Below are 20,315 nucleotides of genomic sequence, written 5' to 3' on the forward strand. Positions count from 1 at the left end.
TGTAAAAAGTGCAGTTTATAAACATTCATCTGAAAATATAAGGTACTGAAACAATGGAAAATCTCTCCTGGTCGGTCAGGCGCACCCATGCACCAAAATCTGCACCCTGTGAAGAGAAAGCTGCTTTAATGGCTTTGTTTCAATAGTCCCCCCTGAATGCTGTAGAAGCTGGCGGCTGCAGTTTACAAGGCACATCTGCAGGTATTGCATTTCAAGCAGAGAAACTCAAGCTGTGAGAAAGAATATATACACAAACATTGTCACAGACGGAGGAGTATTCAGACGGGTTGCCTCTTCGTCTCTTGTAAAAAAAAAAAAAAAAAAAAAAAAAAAAAGGCACTGCAGGTGTGAGCTTTTCTACATGGCACCAAGTCTGAAAAACAATGGCACGTCTGAGGAAGGTATGGTGACAATCTTTGTGTTGTTCAATAAAAATACTCGCTTCAGTGTGAATTGATGGACAATATATGGTGAAGTGCACCATAGTGAGGACAGGACTGTAGAGAGAATGAACTCATCAGTGTACATTCTCAGATAAGCATTTCATACTGAGACTGAGTGCAAACCACTACTCCATAGACCTACAACTGTTTTGTGCATTTATAAAAAATAAGGGTGAGTTTCTTACATCCTTTTGAAAAACCTAAATTAAAAAAACAAAACAAAACAAAACTACAATTTACCTTTACCAGTCAGTTGGAAACTCATCTACCTAGTTGGTGGTGAACTAACACTCCTTAGTGTACGCCTATAGTGATAGTAAGGTGTTTAAAAATGAATTTCAAAATGTAGGAATTTCTAGAAGCAAAGCAGATCTTTTCATAAATGCTCTGACACGGCTGTGGTTCACTCTGGCTTCCAGCGAGAGCGAGACTTTCAGCAGATAACAGTAAGGATAATCAGAGTACAAAGAAGTTGCTTTGTTTATTCCTCTTCAACATTCTACTCTGTATGTTATCAAACATGGTGGAAATGTTCAAAGCCTTTTGGCAAGTATAGTCAAAGCACAGACTTTCTGACCTTGTAATGATGCGCTACCCATGTTAAATACTTCCATGAAAAGCTAAAAATGCAAATTTTTAAATCCAATTTTTGTGTTTCAAAGTAACAGTGACTTTGCTTGTAATATAAAAATATATGGGCCAATGAGTCAGAAAGTCGCATACAATTGTGTGAATGGTACAGTTTTGAAGAGAATTGGTTAAAATCAGTATTACAAAGATCTTAACAAAGGCAGGGATTGGAAATCTTTGGCAACAGTAATTGTTGTGTCAAGCTTAGTGTACGCCAGTGTTTTATTTTAGGTACAATTTCAGATTTTACTTAAAAAGCATATAAAAATAACATTATTTGCCATGAGTCCAACATTTTGTTGAACCCCGGTCATATTTATGAGGTCAAATTAAAAATTTTAAGTTTTTTTTTTTTTATATATATATATTTTTCCCATGTCTGGGATTTTGGGGTGTATTTAATTTTTACTTCTATTAAATTATTTAATAAATAATAAGAATGTGGATAATGCAGTGTGTAGTCTTACACACTTAAGCTCAGATTTGAAGAATTTTAGAGGCTGGTACAGACCATATTTGACAATCAGAAGGGAATCGGATTTATACTGATGGGCGTTTTCTGTCCATGCATCTTTAACAACTAAGATTCCTGGTGATGCATCTAGATATGCATCAAATGAGCCATGAATCACATATCACCTACATGTCCCTGAAGCCTACGAGGCAGGACATTGGACTGGAGCAAAAGGATGCCTTCATGCAATTATATTTCCTTGGCACACCTCCTCCCAACACGGACTCCTCAATAAGCAGCTCTTACAGAGAAATTTTCACCATTTTAATTCGTAAGCTCTCGCAATAATGTCTCTGAGAGAATCAGATCTATTTGTTACAGATGAGAGTGGAGTGGCTCGGAGGATCATGGGTACTATCTCTCCCAAATCAGGGAAAGAAAGAGCAATCAGCAAAGCTTCAGATGGCATCCAACAGATCTGAGCTCCTTTCTTCAAGCACCGTTATTGTGGCGCTCCCACACACTAGTGATGTGTCGCACGCATTTCTGATCATTTAAATATGTCACAGATGGACAAGAACGCGTCTAATTGAGAAACATATGCATCACACTTACAGGGAATAATAATTCCAACATGTGTGTCGTTTCCATTCGGTTCTCATCGTTCACTCACCGCGAGTTGCAGGAGACCGATGGTGGCATTTTCCTGTACAATTTGTGAAATTATGCAGATGATGACACCGTGTTTCTTTTGTTTACTGCTACCGGGTCGGAGCGTTCCGGAGCGTTATTTTTCAACCTCACACTACAGCTTCCTCTCCTCAACCTCCCGTCTTTCTCTCTCTGGGAGTCCTTCCTGCTTCGGCATTGGAGGAACGTCCTCGGCATTATGAGAAGCCATTAATGAGTGTTTGGCGTGGCATGTTGTGATGCGCGGCATATTACAGCCATTCATCAGAGTCAGGAGACACTTGACAGGCGGACAGCCAACAGGTTGTGTAATCATATAACACAGCCATGTCAGGCCTGCCACGGCTCCGTGTCCCATTCAGGCCTCTAATGTTGTTTTCCTCTGGGTAATTGACAATGCCAGACATAGAGACCCAGTGATGGATAACATAATGGACCCACTGGCACACAAAGATGGCGGCCGTCTAGAATGATGTCATCTTCAAATATACAAGCATTTAGAAATATTCAGGATTTGTTATGACTCAGTCGTTTTGTCTGTTTTTTTAGGTAACATTTATTAGGATGACTTTGTAGCTCGCATTAACCCTCGTATTATTCTAGTTCTGGGTATTTGTTTTTCAACAAAGGGTTTTGTCATTTGTTATTTCTGTAACTTAATCAGTAGAATATTATATTATATGTTTTACCATTTTTTTTGTCTTTATATCAACCACACTTACTGTAATATGCTCATGTTTTTTTTTTTACCACTGGGCTATCCCGTCATTGTGGGTTTGCTTTTCTGGAACAAAATTTGGCTTGTTGATGGTGCATGTTACGCTCCAAAGGGCTCCCTTTCGTCCCTGACCCTGTTTGTGGTTTTTCCGGACATAAACTTTATGGATAGTTATGGGAAAATATTAAACCACAGGGTGTCATCCTTCCTTTTGCAGACAATGCAGTTCTGTTTGATTCAACGCACACTGAAACCGTTCATGAGTCCAAATGAGAGTCAGCTCCTCTAAATCTGATGCCATGGATTCACAGGTAGTATAAAGCGGGTTGCTCCCTGCAAGGCGAGGGTCTGCTCAAGCAAAACTCTTGCTTAAAAATTATAGTAGGATTGTGGAGAAGATGGATAGATGGATTTGGGCTCCTCCAGTCTGTCATAGTACAGAAGAGGCAAAGCCAAGAAGTGTAGCTCTTGATTTTAGTTTTCCGAGAATGAGCTGAAGAGTGCCGTTACCCCTCTGACAAGATCTTGATTATCAGGTGACAATGGATGAATGAATCAATGGCAAACCATCCATCCAAAAGAACAGATGGACGGAAGGACAAACTTCTGAACGACAGAGATAGTCGTTTCTGCAAGTGAGAAAAGTGTTTGTTCAGCCAGCTAACCGGCTGTGCTCAGCAACAGGTGTAGAACATTCCATAAAGTCGACACTTTCCAGTCCACCATCTTTTGTCGCATCCCATAAAAGCACCTCTACTCATAAGAATGGTATAAGATTTTTTTTTAGTTTTTTTTTTTTAACCTCGACTATAAATCTTTGGAAATCTTCATGCCGATATCGCTCTCCTGTGCAATGACGGACAACTCCACTACTGTGAAAACAAAAAAAAAGTTTTTATGTTGAAAGGGCTCATTGCATCGTTCTAGTCTTCAACTAATTCTATCCGTTCTTGATGATACTCATATCAGTACTTTGGCAGAGACTCTGAATGCAACTTTGTTCCTGTCCCGTGTTGCCCAAGGCCAGGTTTTCTTTGCAGATGGAATCCGCTCCTCCTTTCAAAGACTTTTCCAAGGTTGTTGTGTATTTTAATATTTGTGGTACCATCATGCCAGGGAAGTATTGTCAGCCTAATCTCTCTGGAAGCAGAACAGGGTGGACACACTTCTACAATGAAGGACTTCAAAAAGCATGTCAAACACGGGCAAGAAGAATACTTTTTGAGATCATGTGGGATGAATATAAAAGTTGCTTAAGAAGAATGGAGCTAAACAAAAAGGAATGCCATTCTCATGGTTAAGCCAACAGCTTGAAACAATATGCTTTTACCAGATTTATATATATAAAAAATATCAGAGAAAACTACATTAAGATTCAAGATGAAAATGTCAGGGTTAGTCTGAGACAAAGCCTCGTCTTGAACAGAACTAAACCAGCATCTCTAACACAGTATATTATTATTATTTGTCTCCTAATTACTGAAGTAGTCATTGCTTTGCAATAAATTATCCCTAACCTATAAGGAATGCATCACATTAGTTTAAGTCACTTTTTGAATAAATCTTTGAGAGAAATTGATTTGAGTTTATGCAATAATTATGCACGTGGGTGTGTAAAAAAAAAAAGTCAAAGCGAGACTTTAGCAGCTTCAGAGTTCTGCAGAAACAACACAATGCAGAGAAACGTTTAGTTTTTAACTAGACAACTGCGTCAAAGAAGCAGGGGTGACCTCAAGGCAGGGTGAGACATTGTTAAAAAAGGAAAGTATCCTCACACAACCTGTTCTGCTCTGTCCCTAAGCTGGAAAGGAAAAGACAATGTTCTTTCTCATCCTCCCACTCCACACAGCTTTTTTACCTCTGGTTGTTTGCGAAAAATCCTTTGCAGCACACAATCCCCCCCCCCCCAAAAAAAGGGCCGGTTTATAAAAGTAAAAAATGGGCTGCCAGATGAAAACCAGAATGAATCCAGCAGGGATAAAAATACACATCCTTGCCTTTTGAACATTCTCGCTGTTTCCCGAAGGTGGAGATAGGACACCTAAGGGAATCATATGTTTGATCATGCTAACATTTTAAAACACTTGTCTTCATTTATGTCTGGATCTGGGTGACTGTCAGAAAAATAATGAGAGCACAATAATTGACAGGTGTTTATGTGAACAGGCCATCAGATTATCTTAAACAAGGCCTGCTTACTATTAATCAGAAATAATCTAAACTTCATTGATTACAAAAATTGTTCGGTTTTAAGAGCAGCTGTATTTTAGTCTTGTTTGGCTAATGAAGTTAATGTTATAAATATTAAGAGAATTCAGTCTGATGACAAGTGAAAAGTCTGAAAATTAGGATCCCGGTCAAATTATTTTTAAATGATTGGCAGTCTTTTGTCTCTTTCACCAAACATTTCCCTCATAAACTCAAAAAGACGATCTGCCTCTGAGCCACCTCTGGCCGTTCGTAAATCACAAGAGGTGGCAGCGATATCCTGCGCAGCTGTGGGCTTTCAGAAATGATGCCGGCAGTGCAGGACAGGAGACGTGGTGCAGCGTGGGTGTTAGCACATTAAACCTTTGCCTCTCCATAGCGTTCTTTTCACAACAATAAAACACATGTTTTGCCCAATAGCTGCAATTTTATGTTGGTCGCAGCTCAAGTGAGCCTTGCAGTTGCATTTAAGAAGATGATTTGTTCTGATCTGTTTGTGTGTCCTTGGCTTTCAAAACTGTACTTAGGCCATGCAGGCAATTTTAGAGAGCTAATAAATTTTGGTTTCTCTAATGATCGTGTTTTATTTTATCCTGTCGCTGAAAAAAATGAATAAATCAGACTGCTATGTCCGGAACGTCACGGATGAGTGACAGTACTAATGTAGAACAGTACTACTAAAATGTAGCGAGTTATTCTCCTGCAGTCTGTGGTTTTGATGCTATACTCAGATTGTAACTCTGTATCTGCAAATGCCTTATTTTAAACTACTCAGATCGCCATCTGAGACAAAAAAAAAAAAAACTCAGAGTGAGACATCCCTAATGAATCATTTGATGTAACATTTTGCAGCTCTTTTATGTGCTTCACTGAAAATGATCTGGCTGTGTATTTGCCAGCATGGTCCTTCCTTATCTCAGATTTGTTTACATCATTGGTATTTGCTCATACACACACATACTCTGTATGATTGTGGGGGGCAGATGTTCTCCAAGCTGTGTCTCGGAATTAAGCTAGATTACCTGGCATCTTTATCCATTATCTCTGTCATTCTTTTTTTTAAACACCTGAGAGCAATAACAAAAGAATAAGGACAAATAAAAAAGTACAGCTGCAGCTATTTTGTAAAGTTGGCACTACAACTTTGCCAACTTAAAACAAAAACCTTTTTATTCTAGGAAAATAAAGCAACGTTATCATCGGAACCTACATTAACATAAAACATTATGCAGTCTAAGACTAAAAAAACTGTCACATGAATCTGACAGCCACAATAGTCTGGATTTATTTTCTTTCTCATATCTGGACAAAGTGGAAAGAAACTCTGAATCATTCCATCATGTTTCAGTTGATTTTTCCAAGTATTGACACTGGCCACAGGATTCTCAGTAGGGTCTGGCTGAATTTCTTTCCCTGCAGAGCCAAACAGGATCCTGCCCAGCTCCTCATAAACAGCAGCTGCAGTCTGCTGCTCAGTTTCCAGTTCCCCCAAAGCCACCAGCACTGGACGGCCCAATCAAAACCAGCAGCCGGCGCTCCCTCACTCTGCTTTCACAGAGACTGAAACAAGAAACGTCCCACAATCAAAGATCCACAGAATAAAAGAAATATCCTTTTACCTGCGTGACCTCAGAGGCGCTCGTGCTGCAGCTGGCACCCCCCCTCTCCCGCCCCGCCCTTCATGTATTCCTCCCGCGCGGTCCGATGCTGACCTCTCCTTAAGAGGAGATCTGAGAGAAGAGGAAGACAGAGGAGAAGGTTGTTAAATTTCCCCTTAATGGAATGCCGGGGAGAACCTGGTTCAGACAGAGGACAAATGTATCACAGAGAAACACACCACGGTGTTGAAAAATGTATGCAGGAAGCCATGAGGGAGTTTGCTATACTGCCCCATTTACTACCTCCTAACCCTGCTGGAGAGTCAATGAACCAAAGAACAACTGCACCACCAATCACACGCCCTGTGTAGCCTATATACTGCACCAAACCTGTTCCAACACCCCAATCCCCCCCCCAAAGCACAGGAACAATGTCCTTCCCAAAGGTTATCAGCAGTCTGCTGCTTGGTCAGCCCCTCATCCTGAGTCCATTACACACACACAGAGTGGTGAGATTCCCTGCCTTAATACACCCCTCTTAGTCTCTTCTCACTGCTTCACTGCCTCCTTTAACTCCTCATACAAATCCAGCATAGGCCAAGAACACCCACCCACACTGGTTTTTGAGATTAGCCAATCAGAGCATTTTTTGTGTATCTCAGCGTTGCTGTAAAGACGACAGCATTTGACTTGATTATTACACATCTACTCCATTCATTTAACTTCAAGTCCCAAGAACAAATACACAATAAATAAAATACAAGTTATCCAAGAAGATGAGGAAGGTACAGCTGTATTAAAAATATAAATACATCTGAATATATGTCCAACTGGAATCATTTGTTAGGTTAAAAGCACATCCTGAAAATAACCTTTAAGCAGGTATTAAATATTCTTTTCATTAAGCCCAATAAATGTTTTTTTTGTCAGATTTAATATTCTAATCCTCAATGCCATGTTTTCATCAGTGTAAGCAGACAATCTCCATAATTAACAGAAGTAAAGGCTTTAAAACACGAGTCTGTGTGTAATTAAACTGCATAATTTGTTTCACTTAGTAAATTGACTTAATGAAAATAATGAACTTTAAATAATATTCAAATTTCCTAAACGGGTCTGTGAGAAAGAATGTTTGTTTTTTTTCTTTAAGTTGACTCTTGCTCCATCCTGCCCATCAATTCTAAAACGGGTCAAAATCACACTAAACAGCTGAATATATTGCACTGACTGACAATACTTCTTTACAAAAAATAGTATCTTGTCTAGTGAAATAAATAAGCGATGGCAAAAAACAAGCTGTAAATAAACTTCACCATACCGCAACTATAAATGCTGCTGAAGTTATCATCCACTTCCCAGCTTCCCATTGGTGATAAAATCAAGGGCAATTCAGCTGCTTTTTAAGAAATCAAGAATATACGTAATCATTTCTGGCCCAAAATCTATAATCTGTTGATCATATCTGTAAAAATAATTAAATCACTGCCACATTTGTTGGCTACTATACTCCAAGTGTTATAAATTCATGCTTTTCTTTTGAAAACAAATCCAACAATTTCTAATTACGTAAAATAAACAACAAATCAAAATCACATGAATAGAACACAATCACATAGACGGGTTAGATTTCATGGCCCAGTCTAATCTGATCCTAAATATGCGTAATTTAGATTATAGAGCCATTATGTTAAGAGTTGTGTATGTAAGACAATCCGGCCACCAATCCTTCCTAATCAGGAACCAAGTGGAGACATTAAAATCTGCAAACATTTCACAATCTATGCTGTGCATGTAGACAATATTTGTGTTTAATGTAGAAACTGTCAGATAAATTAGGTAGGTCTGTACGGTTGAGAGAAATGTATGAAGGAATACAACATTATAAATGAAATGGATTATAATTAAAAGACTTAAAAGAAAATGATGCAACTTAAGCTCCACAAAGCTGAACCAAATTAGAAATTGGGGTTTTGTCTTGTTATTGGGCTAACAACACAAAATGTTCCTTCACGTTCTGAAGGTTATAGCAACTGACAGCAACAAGTCCCGCAGGAGGATGCAACATTCGTCTTTCTGTTTCACCTACAACGTAGGAAACAAACTTTCTTTTGCTCAGCCTGACTTCTTATCAGAGTTTTCAGCACTGAACTATAAGATAAAAATTTTTTTTTTAAAAGTTAATAATTTGTCTAACTGAACCCAGTGGAAGAAATCAAGAAGGCTAGAAATAAGCCTTAAGCCACAATTCTGTGAAACGCAGAGATAAAACGATCAAAAGTGATGTCATTTGCTTTGTTCTTGGAACTATATCTCTCACTCTGCTGATATTCGGAAAACAACAAAGATATTGTTTAGAAGGAAGGAGTGTGCGGAGAAAACCGAGCACCCCCTCCGTACAACACAACACCTGCTCGCTCATTTAATCCACGAGAAGAAGGCAACGCACTGAAGAACATAATGTGGGAAGAGGGGGTTGACTTTGGACGGAGGCCAAAAAACCAAGAGGACAGTGTGGGGGGGAGGAGAAAACCATAAATACGCAGGGAGGCAAGCAGGTGTTGCAGACAAATGTGATTTACAGCTTCTAAGTCTCATACACTGCTGACAGGTAAGCCTATTAGGTTGATATTACACAGCTATAACACACACACCGGTGGACCCTTTTAAAAGCATTTGTGTACTAGGTGTGCAAGGGTGACCTGTTAAAGAGAGATTAAACGAGTTGTTAAGGCAGCCGTACGTTAACTTCCTTATTGTTTTGTTTTTCCTTTTTATTTAAGATTATCTTAGTCGGTAGCAGCGAAACATGATCCCGTTTTATTACAGGTCAGATAGAATTGAAGGGTAAAAGAAGAGTAAATGAATGTTTTGTTCTCATACTCTAAAAGTCTTTTAAAAAGCAAAAAGAGAACTGAATGCTTCGACTGCAACCACTTTTTCTTTTTCTTTTTTTGCATATTGGAAACTGCCAGGGAGCAATCACCCCGGAATGCAAACATTTATGAGAAACTAAATGCGCTAGAACACCGAGATTCGCAATCGAATTTCACTTGTAATGCTGCATGAGAGACAACCAGACTAGAGGAAAATTGCTACCACTTGAGCAGCTCGCTACAGATGGTGTTGAGAGCAACACGGCACAAAGCAATACGTTCCTTAATAACGTGGTGAATGTCGCAGTGAAAGGCTCCGCGGTAGCTTCTGCATACTCAAGCTCTTTTTTTTTTTCCTTCACCCCTCCTGTCAGAAGTGCAAACTCTTTCATCCTGGATATAAGAGTCTGCAGTAAGAAATCCTCAAAGAGACTAATCGTGTTAAATGAGGTTTGTGTCTGTAGCCGTGACTTCTGAGCCTGTGTGCAGCAACGTCGGCTGGGGGTTGTAACGGAGACTACAATTTTTCGTCACCCCTTAAAATCTGAGCTAACTCTCTGCAAAAGCCAGGAGATCTCTATTTTACGACGCCCGATTGGGTTTTAACACTTGACCAGGGTTGGGTAAGATTAACAAAATTTTCTGTGTGCAAAGTCTTTAAAGTGATGCGTACGATCAAGCCGAAGTTTGTCTGGAGAAAAGCCCTTAACGCTGTGACGTTTACTTTAGCTTCCTGCAGGGAATCCTCCTCTCTAGTGGCTACTCATTGACAAGCTCACTAATGTGTGCACATGTGTACATAAACACACCTTATCATCCGGGGCTGAGGAAGCAGGAGGGCTATAAAGGCCGACCTCATCTCCTTAAAAACAGGCTGCACTGTCCCTGGGTGTCTTAACACAACTCATCAACTGTTAAACCAGAGAGAGAAAGGCCGAGCAGTAAAAATCAATGCCCCCAGCACAGCAAACGCCCATCAATTATGCTAGGTGGAGGAGGAAAGAGCAGGAATTTGCAATAGACAAGAAGCAAACAGAAGGAAAAGGAGGAAGGCGAGGATAAAGTCCATGTTAAGTTAAAAGCAACGAGCGAGTACGCTGCCCGGGATTGATTACCTTTATGCAAATAAAAGAACGTGGCAACCGGAGAATGCAATTTTCAGCAGCAGCAGCAGAGGCTTTGAAATCGATCGAAGCCAAGAGAGAAGCCATTTTCCTTCAGCCAAGATAAAACACTTTGCTATGAGCTGTCAGATACTTATCAGGAGGAAATTAGCAAAGGAATGCCATTTTCCCCAAACAAGCAGGTCAAGTGTTTCTCCCAGTGTTTCACGTCTTTCACTCACACCCAAAATTCCTCGTTCTCTCCTGCGTGACGATGATTCGTGAAGAAAACGTTTGAGCATAGCATTCATATTCCACAAGCTTAAAGGTGGTGCTTTATTGTGAAATGGCTAGAAATGAATGCCGCTTTTAATATTTTGTAAAAAAAAAAATATATATATATATATATATATATATATATATATAATAATAATCAAAATCAAATAGCACGCACTGGTGTTTAGACACCTTTAGTCGAATAAACCTGAACACAACCCAGTGCAGCCGACTGCCTTCAGGCTTTTCCCAAACTTTGAACTTCTCATGGAGAAATGTTTAGTCTGACATGTGAAAACAGAAGGAAGATCAGGAAAGACGGGTGTTATGCATCTAATACGACTTAGACTGAGTTGTTTTAAAAAACATTCTGCAAAGCTAGTAGAGACATACACAAAAACACAAAGGGTTGTGTTGGACTAGCTCACAAAATCCTTAAAAATCAAGCCCGTGTTTTTCCGAGGCACTGTAATAAAGAGCAGAGGCATCCCATTCGGCGTGAGCATTAACTTGTTGTTTGAAACATAGAGGATGAGGTCTCTCTTTCGCCTTGGCTCCAGGGATTGACCCCGCAGCCTCCCAGCACCCGCACGTATGCACTGACGCAAGTCTGTCCTCAATCTGCGAGCCTGATCTCACCAAAACAATATTTGAGTTTTTGGCCTGCAGTCTTTGTTACTTGCTGAAAAGAGAGGGGGGGAAAGAAAAAATAAAAGAAAATAAAGAAAGCACACAAAGAACAGAGCACAAAGTGATGTCAAAGCAAGGCAGTGGCCCACACAAGACAGCCTTGTCAGGAGAGAGGGGGGGAGGAGGGCAGCGTGGCGTCAACATCAACACCGCTTCTGCAGTCATCGCTCAGCAGGTAATTATGATAACAACGTGTTCCCTAGGCAGCCTCTCTCTGATTTAGTTTCCAGGCACTTACCCTTCCTAAAATCTCCCCTCGATAACATCTGATATGATTACAAAGTCGAGATCCTTTTCAAGGAGCGCCCACTTATGTGCCTCTAATTTGGTGTACGCGAACCTTCCCTCTCGTGACTACTCTGTGATGTTTCTGGTCTCGTTTTGTACGCTTGGTTAAGACGTTGCACAGTTTGGATTGTCGCATCCGTTTTGGAGAATGCCATGACATCAACAGGCCTCACCTACAAACACCATCTGTTACCGGGAGCGCCGCCGCCTCCGATTGTAAACACGGCGTGCGCCACGTGCGTGGGAAAATTTGTCGTTTCATTGTGCCTCAACATCCAGGTTCACCGGCGGGAGTCCAGCCCTGAAACGAGTCGGCCAGAATTGACCCTGCGATTACCTCCGCGGCGCGGCATTTTCCTTCCTCCGCTTGTCATCGCGGCCGACCTCCTTTAAAACAGCCAAAGCTGCTCTGTAACAGAACTGGGCTGTTGACATACTGAAGACATTTAAGATAATCCCAGAGATGTCTCTGTGTTTTCCAAGATTACATCTTCAAAGGGGAAATGCGCCCGCCAGCCTCTACTTGAAAGGGAGAGAGATGCAGTGGGTCCTTGTTCTGAAGGAGGGGGTGGAATAGCTGAAGAATGCAATCACGGTTTTGGAGTGGAAGGAGGCCTGTCCTGGCTAGCTACGCTGGCAGGAGGGTGAGAGGACAGGAAGGGGTGGAGGTGGCGGTGGAGAATAATCAGACCTGCAGAGAAAACACACCTGCTGGATGGGACAAAGCAGACAAGACTCTCACCTGTGTGACCTGCCACAGGCTGTAAATCACTGAGCCCGCCTGCGACCGGGTTCTGCCTCTCGCATTGTTTGCGAGTTGAAACTTTGATGTTAAACACTTAACCGAGACTGTTTTGATCAGTCGGTTGCTTCCCACCAGTCAGATTCAAATTAGTTAACTTGCAATATTTTAGAGAATTTTTTTGTTTTTCTTTGATCTCAGGAAAGAAAAAAATCTGTTGAGAGGGAATAACTTTGACATTCTTAGCCAAACAGGCTAGATTAACAAGATTTTTCTATTTACATTCCTAAACTTAAAAAATAAAATGATACTGGATTCTAGAGGCATCTCAGCAACTAATCATCTAATCAGGTAGGAGAGAAGAGAAGATTATTTCCTACTTGGTGCATCTAGAGTATTTGTTGTTTTTCTGATTTAAGTTGGAGTAATTCGATCATGGCAGCCTTTTTATTTTTTAGTTTTTGTTTTAAATCTTTGTACAAAAATGCTTAAAATTTGTGCTATTGTTACTCAAGGCTTTTAAGCATGTGATAGTGCTCCAAACCCAATTGGTATTTTATATCAACAGAAAGCCTGTATTTTAAGCTGCTGCAGATAGTTTTCTGACACAACAGATACTGAGATATCAACAATATAGAAGCTAAAAACATTGATAAAAATTTACACTTAATTATTGCAAAATCCTTGGGTCTAGATCTTTAATGTGTCTGTGTTTATAAAAGTGTCGATATAGAAATAATAGTTTATGCGCAAGAAAGAAATTGTGACTCATATCTGCACAAATGTCAGCTGTGACGTCCACCGTGGCGGTGAGCGCCTGCTAATGACTCAGGAAAGCGCTGGCTAACGTGGCTCTGACGGACATCGCCGTCGCTCCGTCCGGGCGTGCTGACCGGCACAGCCGCGGAGCTCCCGCTAATTATAAGCAGTGAGTGTTTTTCACACTGTCCGTGAGTGGGAGCTGCGAGGAACGCAGAACCAATAATAGCAGTTCCTACTACCAAGGCAGAAATTGGGTGTTTGTGCCTCGTTTCAGCTCAAGATGACATCATTAGTGAGTCAAAAGACCAGAGCCCCCCTCAGATGAGGGCTCAGAAAGCACAGGATGAGGTCTGTCCAGTATCACAGGGAACTCTCTGTACAGCACAAGAGGGTTAAAAAACACCCAGACAAAGAGGCACAAGTCACTTAACCACTACAGGGTTATTTATGTGCTGCAGAAGAAAGGAAGACAGAGCAAAACAAATTTGTCATCTGCAGGAGGCAGTGAGTGAGTCCACCAGTCTGCTGAATCATAATTGAGTCTCAGAGAGAAGAACTTATTTTAGAATGAGCAGCGATAAACAGCAGCGCGTTCGGCACTGGGCACGGTGTTTTTGCTCTGGGTGAGCTCTGCGACGGACCCCTCCTTGTCCCTCCAGCCTCACTGGCCACGGTTGAAAAATTAATGCAGCAAACTGACAACACTTAGGGCCTCCCTCCCTCCTTCCTCGTGTACCAAACAGGATCAATTACCAAAGCAGGGCTCCACTCAGCAGCGCTGAAGAAACAAGAGGCACTCTCCATCACAGCTGTGCAACTGTTTCTGTGTGCGTGTGTGTATATATGTGTGTGAGGTTCAGGCCAGCTTATGATGAGCAGAAAGAGGAGGAGGTGGTAATAGTCTGTTTGCTTCTCTCTAATGACAGCAGTAGAGTGGATTAGCGAGCCTCCTAGCCCATCAGCATCACTCCGCCCAGTAAGTGACAGAGCATGTAAATAACCAGTTATGGCCACCAGCAGGAGAAAAAAGAGAGAAGATGGAGAAAGTGAGACCAATATTGAGAGAGAGAGAGAGAGAGAGAGAGAGAGAGAAATGGATGGGCCGTGTGAAATCGTGCATGTGCCTTCATTTGTATGCAGGTGGAGATTTCAAGGAGTTCCATTTCTACAACATCAGCCAAGTTATTCAAATGCAGCACATCTGACTGAAGAGGATAACATAAAGAAAGGCATCAGCAGAAATGGCAGCAGGCAGTAATCCCCTGGCCTGGGCCACTTGTGTTTGCCACGCAGACAGGCAACACTGTCAGCCGCTGCGCCCATACAAGCCTTATCAGTGACAGCCACGGGGCTATTCTAATAACCCTGCTGAGGCTCCGAGCTGCTGGGACAGACAGGGCGACAAGCGGACAGACGGGAGGACACTACCTGGGAAAAGATGGGCCTGAGAACCAGGTGTCGGCCGGTCACTGTGTGCGTTTTCTCGTGTCTTTCTGACATGCTGACAATTTCATCTAAAAGGTACTGCAAAGGTAACACAGAGATGCACCAGGAAAGATGTTGGTGAGCAGTCAGAATTATAAAGCTGCTTTCCATACGTTGTTGGACAAGATGATCTCTGTCAGACCTTTCTCAAACAACTCTACGGCAGAAACGCTGTCTCTAGCCACACCTGAGCTTGATTACTGCCACACAAGTGATGTGCCAACCTCCAATGTGGGTGAAGTTCAACAATTCTGCAAAGATAAGCCAGAATTTCAGATGTTCTGAAGCACAGAACTGTGACAAACATCCAAAAGAATAGGAACTCAGGAAGGGGGCAATTTTTTTTTCTTTTTACACCACTGTATATAGCATCAGAGAAGTTAGAAAATATATTTTAAACATAGTTCTTTTACCTTCTTATGTTACAGGCTTTATCGAGGAATCAGATTTGACTCAAACTGGCATTGGCAACCCAAAACTTGACAAACACCACACATTCGTAATCGTCAAATTTTTTTGATCCGAGTATCTCGACAACCGACCCTACAAGTGTGCACTTTTTTCTGTATCTGTGACGTTGTTGTCCGAAACCCGTGTTGCTGCTCAACTTCCCCTACAAGGGAGAGTATCCATCTCCAGTTTCATCACCGATGTACAAAAAGGTCAATCAGACAGCTCCCAGGCTCTTATTTGTGATTTATGCTTTTGTGTAATAAGCTGTGTTCACATTCATCTCCATCTTTAAATCTAATCACTCTGTTTCACGGCTGCAGTGCCCAGAGCTTTCAGGACAGAAGCCTACGGGATGCAGCTTGTGTCAATACAGCAAATGTTGACATAAGACGGGTAACAAGTGCTGCCTCGCTTCTCTGACAAGACACGACCACGAGAGGTCAGATATGAGGAGCCACCACATCTCTGTTGTTTCTTTTCATTGACAATCGCCACTTATTGCTATCTTTGCATGCCTGGATCTTGATAGTTGTGTCATATCTCCAGGGTTATTTTTCTTAGCTCCTCTTAAGAGGCTGCAGTCTGTGAAAAGGACAAAAAAAAAAGCAACCAGAGTGCTGCAGGGCTTCATTTGTAGTCAATAAATAACTCCAGTATTGACACCAGTAAGTGAGGGTGTCACTCAGATGATGCAAAAACAGAGCAGCGTTCCTACAGAAGTGCTTCAAGGCATTCTCTGTGTCTATGCAAGGCATAATCATTACCTTGGCTTAAGAAAGCCTCCGCAGCCACTCGAAGCTGAGAGATGTAAAAACATCGACTCTTGCCTTGTCTCGGAGCGTTTGCAGCAGAAGAGGCTGGACGCTTTTGCTCAGTGGCTGCCACAAGCAGTACAAGGACTTCATCTGGTCTCCCGTGTGGAGCTGCGACGCCGTTTTCTGGGAAGATTCCCTGCGCAAAGGCCTGATGGGAACCTTGGTGATGACACAGCGCACCCCGCGGGCCTGTCAGCTCGTCTTTAGCCTGCTTGAATCTGCAGTCGGCTCTGGAGAATTTCCAGTGCCACACAGACTCGCGCTGAAACGCAGGCTGGCACGACTCTCCAGCATCACTTCAAGTACTTAGTACTTCAACATCATGAGCTCATGTCAGAAAGTTCAACGTAAACACAGACTGAGTCAGTCTGGCTTACATATTAAATATCCCAATGCACGTAAGAGAGTGGAAAATTTCAGGTAGGGAAGACCCAAACAGGATTGCTGGTTCTCCATATATGGATGTTTTTGAAAACTCAAAATCCCAGTTCAGGTACTTTGTTCAATGAATGCCATATGCTTTAAAACACCTCCGCTTTAAAGTGCAGTAAAACAGCACATACAATATTTCATGGTCTAATTTAGTATTATTTTCTGCCCACTTACACCAGCCACAAATGGTTTTTCAGGAACATGTGGGCTAGTTTTTTTTTTTTTCTTGACAGCAACAGATATTTTGTGCTAAGAGGAGTTTCTACCTTATGCTTCAAAACATATACCTGACATAACACTTTTTTTTTCTACAGGTAATGTCTCAAATTTGAATACTTTTCTGAACTTCTAGGCTAATGCTAGCAATGATGACAGAAAACAAATGTGAGTTTTACGTTGGTGGGAATTTGAGGGATGATTATTTAATTAGGACTGATGTTCATTACTAAAATCCTTTTCCAAACTATCTTAACACACTAAACACATGTTTAAAAAAATTAACTTCTTCTCTAATGCATAAAGTTTGTCTCTAAGTAAGCAATTACTGATGGACAAATAAAGGTGCATAAAATTACCTTTTGTAACTTTTTTTTCTCACCTTTTGGGCTGATCATTCTCTCTGCTTTTTTCCTGTTTCTAGCCAACACACTGATCAGGATCATTCCTGATGCCTGGAATCACATCCGGACATCCCTGATTTCAGGATTGTTGGATTAAAGGTCTGGAAACTTTTCCTTTATGTGACAAATAAAGCTATGATGCCATCACTAAAACATAAATCAATCCATGTTAAAATGCACAACAAGCAACCCTTAGATGAAGAGAGTTTAAAAAAAAATTTTTTTTAAATCAATGCAGCATCCTAAATTCCTTTGACAGATATTATCAACTCAAGATTTTAAGATGGTGACTGATTTTTTTTATTTTTTTATGTGCCACCAAAATGCAAGAGGAGGACTTTTAATAATTGATTGCGCTGCAGCGGGAAGATAACCGCTCTCCTCCTGTTATCAATCATTAATGGAGTTTCCATCAAAAACACTTCAGCCCCTCAAGTATCAAATCTCTCTTGAAGGTGGAGGAGCCACATTCAAAACATCCCACTTAATCGAAGGGCATACAATGTGCTCTGCGTTCCCCCCCCCCCCCCTCCTTCATTTTCGCTTGGGCAAATTAGGATAATAACGTCGCAAATTGCCAAATTGTTCACGGTGAGCGTAAAAGTGGGTATTTTAGCCGAGGTCTACGTGTGAGTGATGAGGGTTAATGGGAAAATACTAAATGTCTAAATGGTGGCGGGGGAAACAGCCGGCCAACCTGGCGCTTTGCTTTCTTTTGCTCTTTGATGTGTGTATGCAGAACTGCTTAAAGCCTCCTCTGTTTATCTTGCTCGCTCTTTAAACCAGCAGGGCCCGTCTGGTCAAAGTCACACAGGACATGATGTGCTTCGGCAACACTAATAAATTACACCGCTAACCTTTAAAACAACGTCGCTGTTGCTTACACGCAGCCCTACGTACGTTTGGAAAGACGCGCAGACACAGGCCTCGGTTCATGGTGGAGTTTACGGCGGAATTTAAAGGATCAGCATGGGTTAAACTGAATAAAATGTATTTTCAGCATCCCGACGCCCTCGGATGTCACTTGCACATCATGCGCACACTAGACGACATAAGCACTGCTGCTATAGCTACAGCTGTAATGATAGAGTATCTCTAATTACCCATCAAGATGGTTTTGACAGTGTTCTGTGTGCCAGCGATCAGTGTCGTGGCACGGCGCCAGCAGCGAAACGGTTCTGTGTGATTTGTAGCTGCAGCTGAGTAGCGGGTGGTACACCGCCGGAGCTGCAATGCCACACACTTTTATCCCTGTCCCCTCATCTCCTTTCTCCATCCTTCATCCCACCCTTTTCTTTTTCTTTTTTTCCTTTCCTCTAGCAACAACCCTCAGCGGTGCAGCACTCGGGCTGTCCTGCATCACCGCCCCGACCTTGCTTGTCATCAGTATTTACCAGGCTTCCCGAAGCTGCTGCACAACCCAAAGAAAAGGGCCGCAGTGAGAATTCTGATGGCAAATATGAGCTTGAGGCTTTCAGGTTTTAAAAGTAGAGGGGGAGGGTGGATTTTAAAGTTGTAAATGCCATTATTTAAACTGGGTAAGGGATATAATTGCACCGAAGTCGTTTTCGGCCAACCAAGCTGCAGACATGCAAGCAGATCCGGCGCGGCAGACCTTTGAGCTATATGCAAACCGCAGCATCCCTCAAAATGATAATGGAGTCATAACGTTAATCATGTCTGCCGTAACAGTTCATCACATCAGCGTTTTATGGTTTCCTAATTAGCGCTGCCTGAGAACAGGTAATGGGGTGCAAAATCGTAGCACTACATCCTAAATAGTGTGCACAAACACGTTGTTATTATCTTTCTGAAAGCAGTCAAAGAACAAAGCAAAACATTTTCAAAAAAATGTGAATATAAATCTAAGAGAACCAGTTCAGTATTTAGGTCGGTGCTGGAAAGAGACTAAAAGTTTAATGATTGGAGGTTAAAATCCAATCCGAAAAAAGTAGCATTCCAAATAAATATGCTTTATTTTAGCGGGGGAGGCAATGTGTTTTAAAGAAGGTGCTGTTAAACAGAATTTTACTATTGTTTTCAAACAAAGGCAAAATTATTGCAGAATTGGTCTTTTAAGCCGTCTCTGGCATTCTACGTTATTGATTGTAAACTGTGAACTGTAATCGCTTGTCTTTATCTCCAAGAGAACCTAGATCCTTACATTAACTCTGGAGATTTGCTGCCATCGTTTCTAAACCCTGCACGTTTCCTAACAGATGAAAGTAAAAACCTGAAAAGGGTTAAGCAAAGCAACTTTTACAGCACTTTGTTCAGCTTTCCACACATAAGTCTTTCTGTTGCCTACATAACCTTTTTGGTGCTCAGTTATGGTGCATTATCAGAGTAGAAAAATATGTGATTTCGGAAATTTGCAGAAAATTTGATTCTGGTCACCAGTTGATTTCGAGATGTAGATAAATCTTTGTAAATGTGATTATTTTTGCCTGTTTTATTAAGCTATTTTAGAGATTGCAGCTAGTCGGCTCACTAGTTAGCTTTGTGATGTTTAAACTATTCTAGGTTCTGCAAATCAGAACAGACTCAGTCTATACTTTGTCCCAGAGGATGTTAATAAATCTTAAGATGAAACAACAGGATGTTGTTGTTTATAAGTGCAGGTTTCGTATTTTTAGCATTTCTATTTGCTCCCTCCAGACTGTTTTTATCTTCATTGAAATAAACTGGTTACACTAGTGTTTGTACGTCATTTTTTGAATTCCACACAATCCAACATACCTGTACTGACTGTTCCAGGTTTGGGATCGGGCTGTAAATTGTTTCAACTTGGAGAAAGTTGCTGCAGTGAGAATGAATCTTTTTTTTTCCCACAAATGACTGCATAGATGGTGTCCGTATGTATCTTAATATAATATCCCCTTAATAATAGTAAGGGGATATTATATATACTCATCAAATAGTGGAGTAAGTGTTGAACCAACCAGTCAATATTTTATGTAAAATCTGCAGACTTTGTAAGTTTTAATGGGAGGCAAATTAATCTAATCAGCAGAGGAAAATGACACCACACACCA

General features: G+C 41.3%; 1 protein-coding gene across 5 annotated transcripts in view; it reads right to left on the reverse strand.

The window, feature by feature from the left end:
- zmiz1a (zinc finger, MIZ-type containing 1a) overlaps positions 1 to 20,315 on the reverse strand; it is a 124,733-nt gene that overhangs the window by 86,343 nt on the left and 18,075 nt on the right. For 4 of the 5 annotated variants that reach the window (XM_008429483.3, XM_008429479.3, XM_008429478.3 and 1 more), the window contains exon 2: positions 6,763 to 6,873. The exons of the other annotated variant lie outside the window; for it this stretch is intronic. The gene's annotated coding sequence lies outside the window, so the exon portion shown is untranslated. The remainder of the gene's footprint in view (positions 1 to 6,762; positions 6,874 to 20,315) is intronic. 5 annotated transcript variants of the gene reach the window in all.

This window comes from Poecilia reticulata, chromosome 15 (genome assembly GCF_904066995.2).
Source record: "Poecilia reticulata chromosome 15, P_reticulata-male-v2, whole genome shotgun sequence".
Lineage (NCBI taxonomy): Eukaryota > Metazoa > Chordata > Actinopteri > Cyprinodontiformes > Poeciliidae > Poecilia > Poecilia reticulata.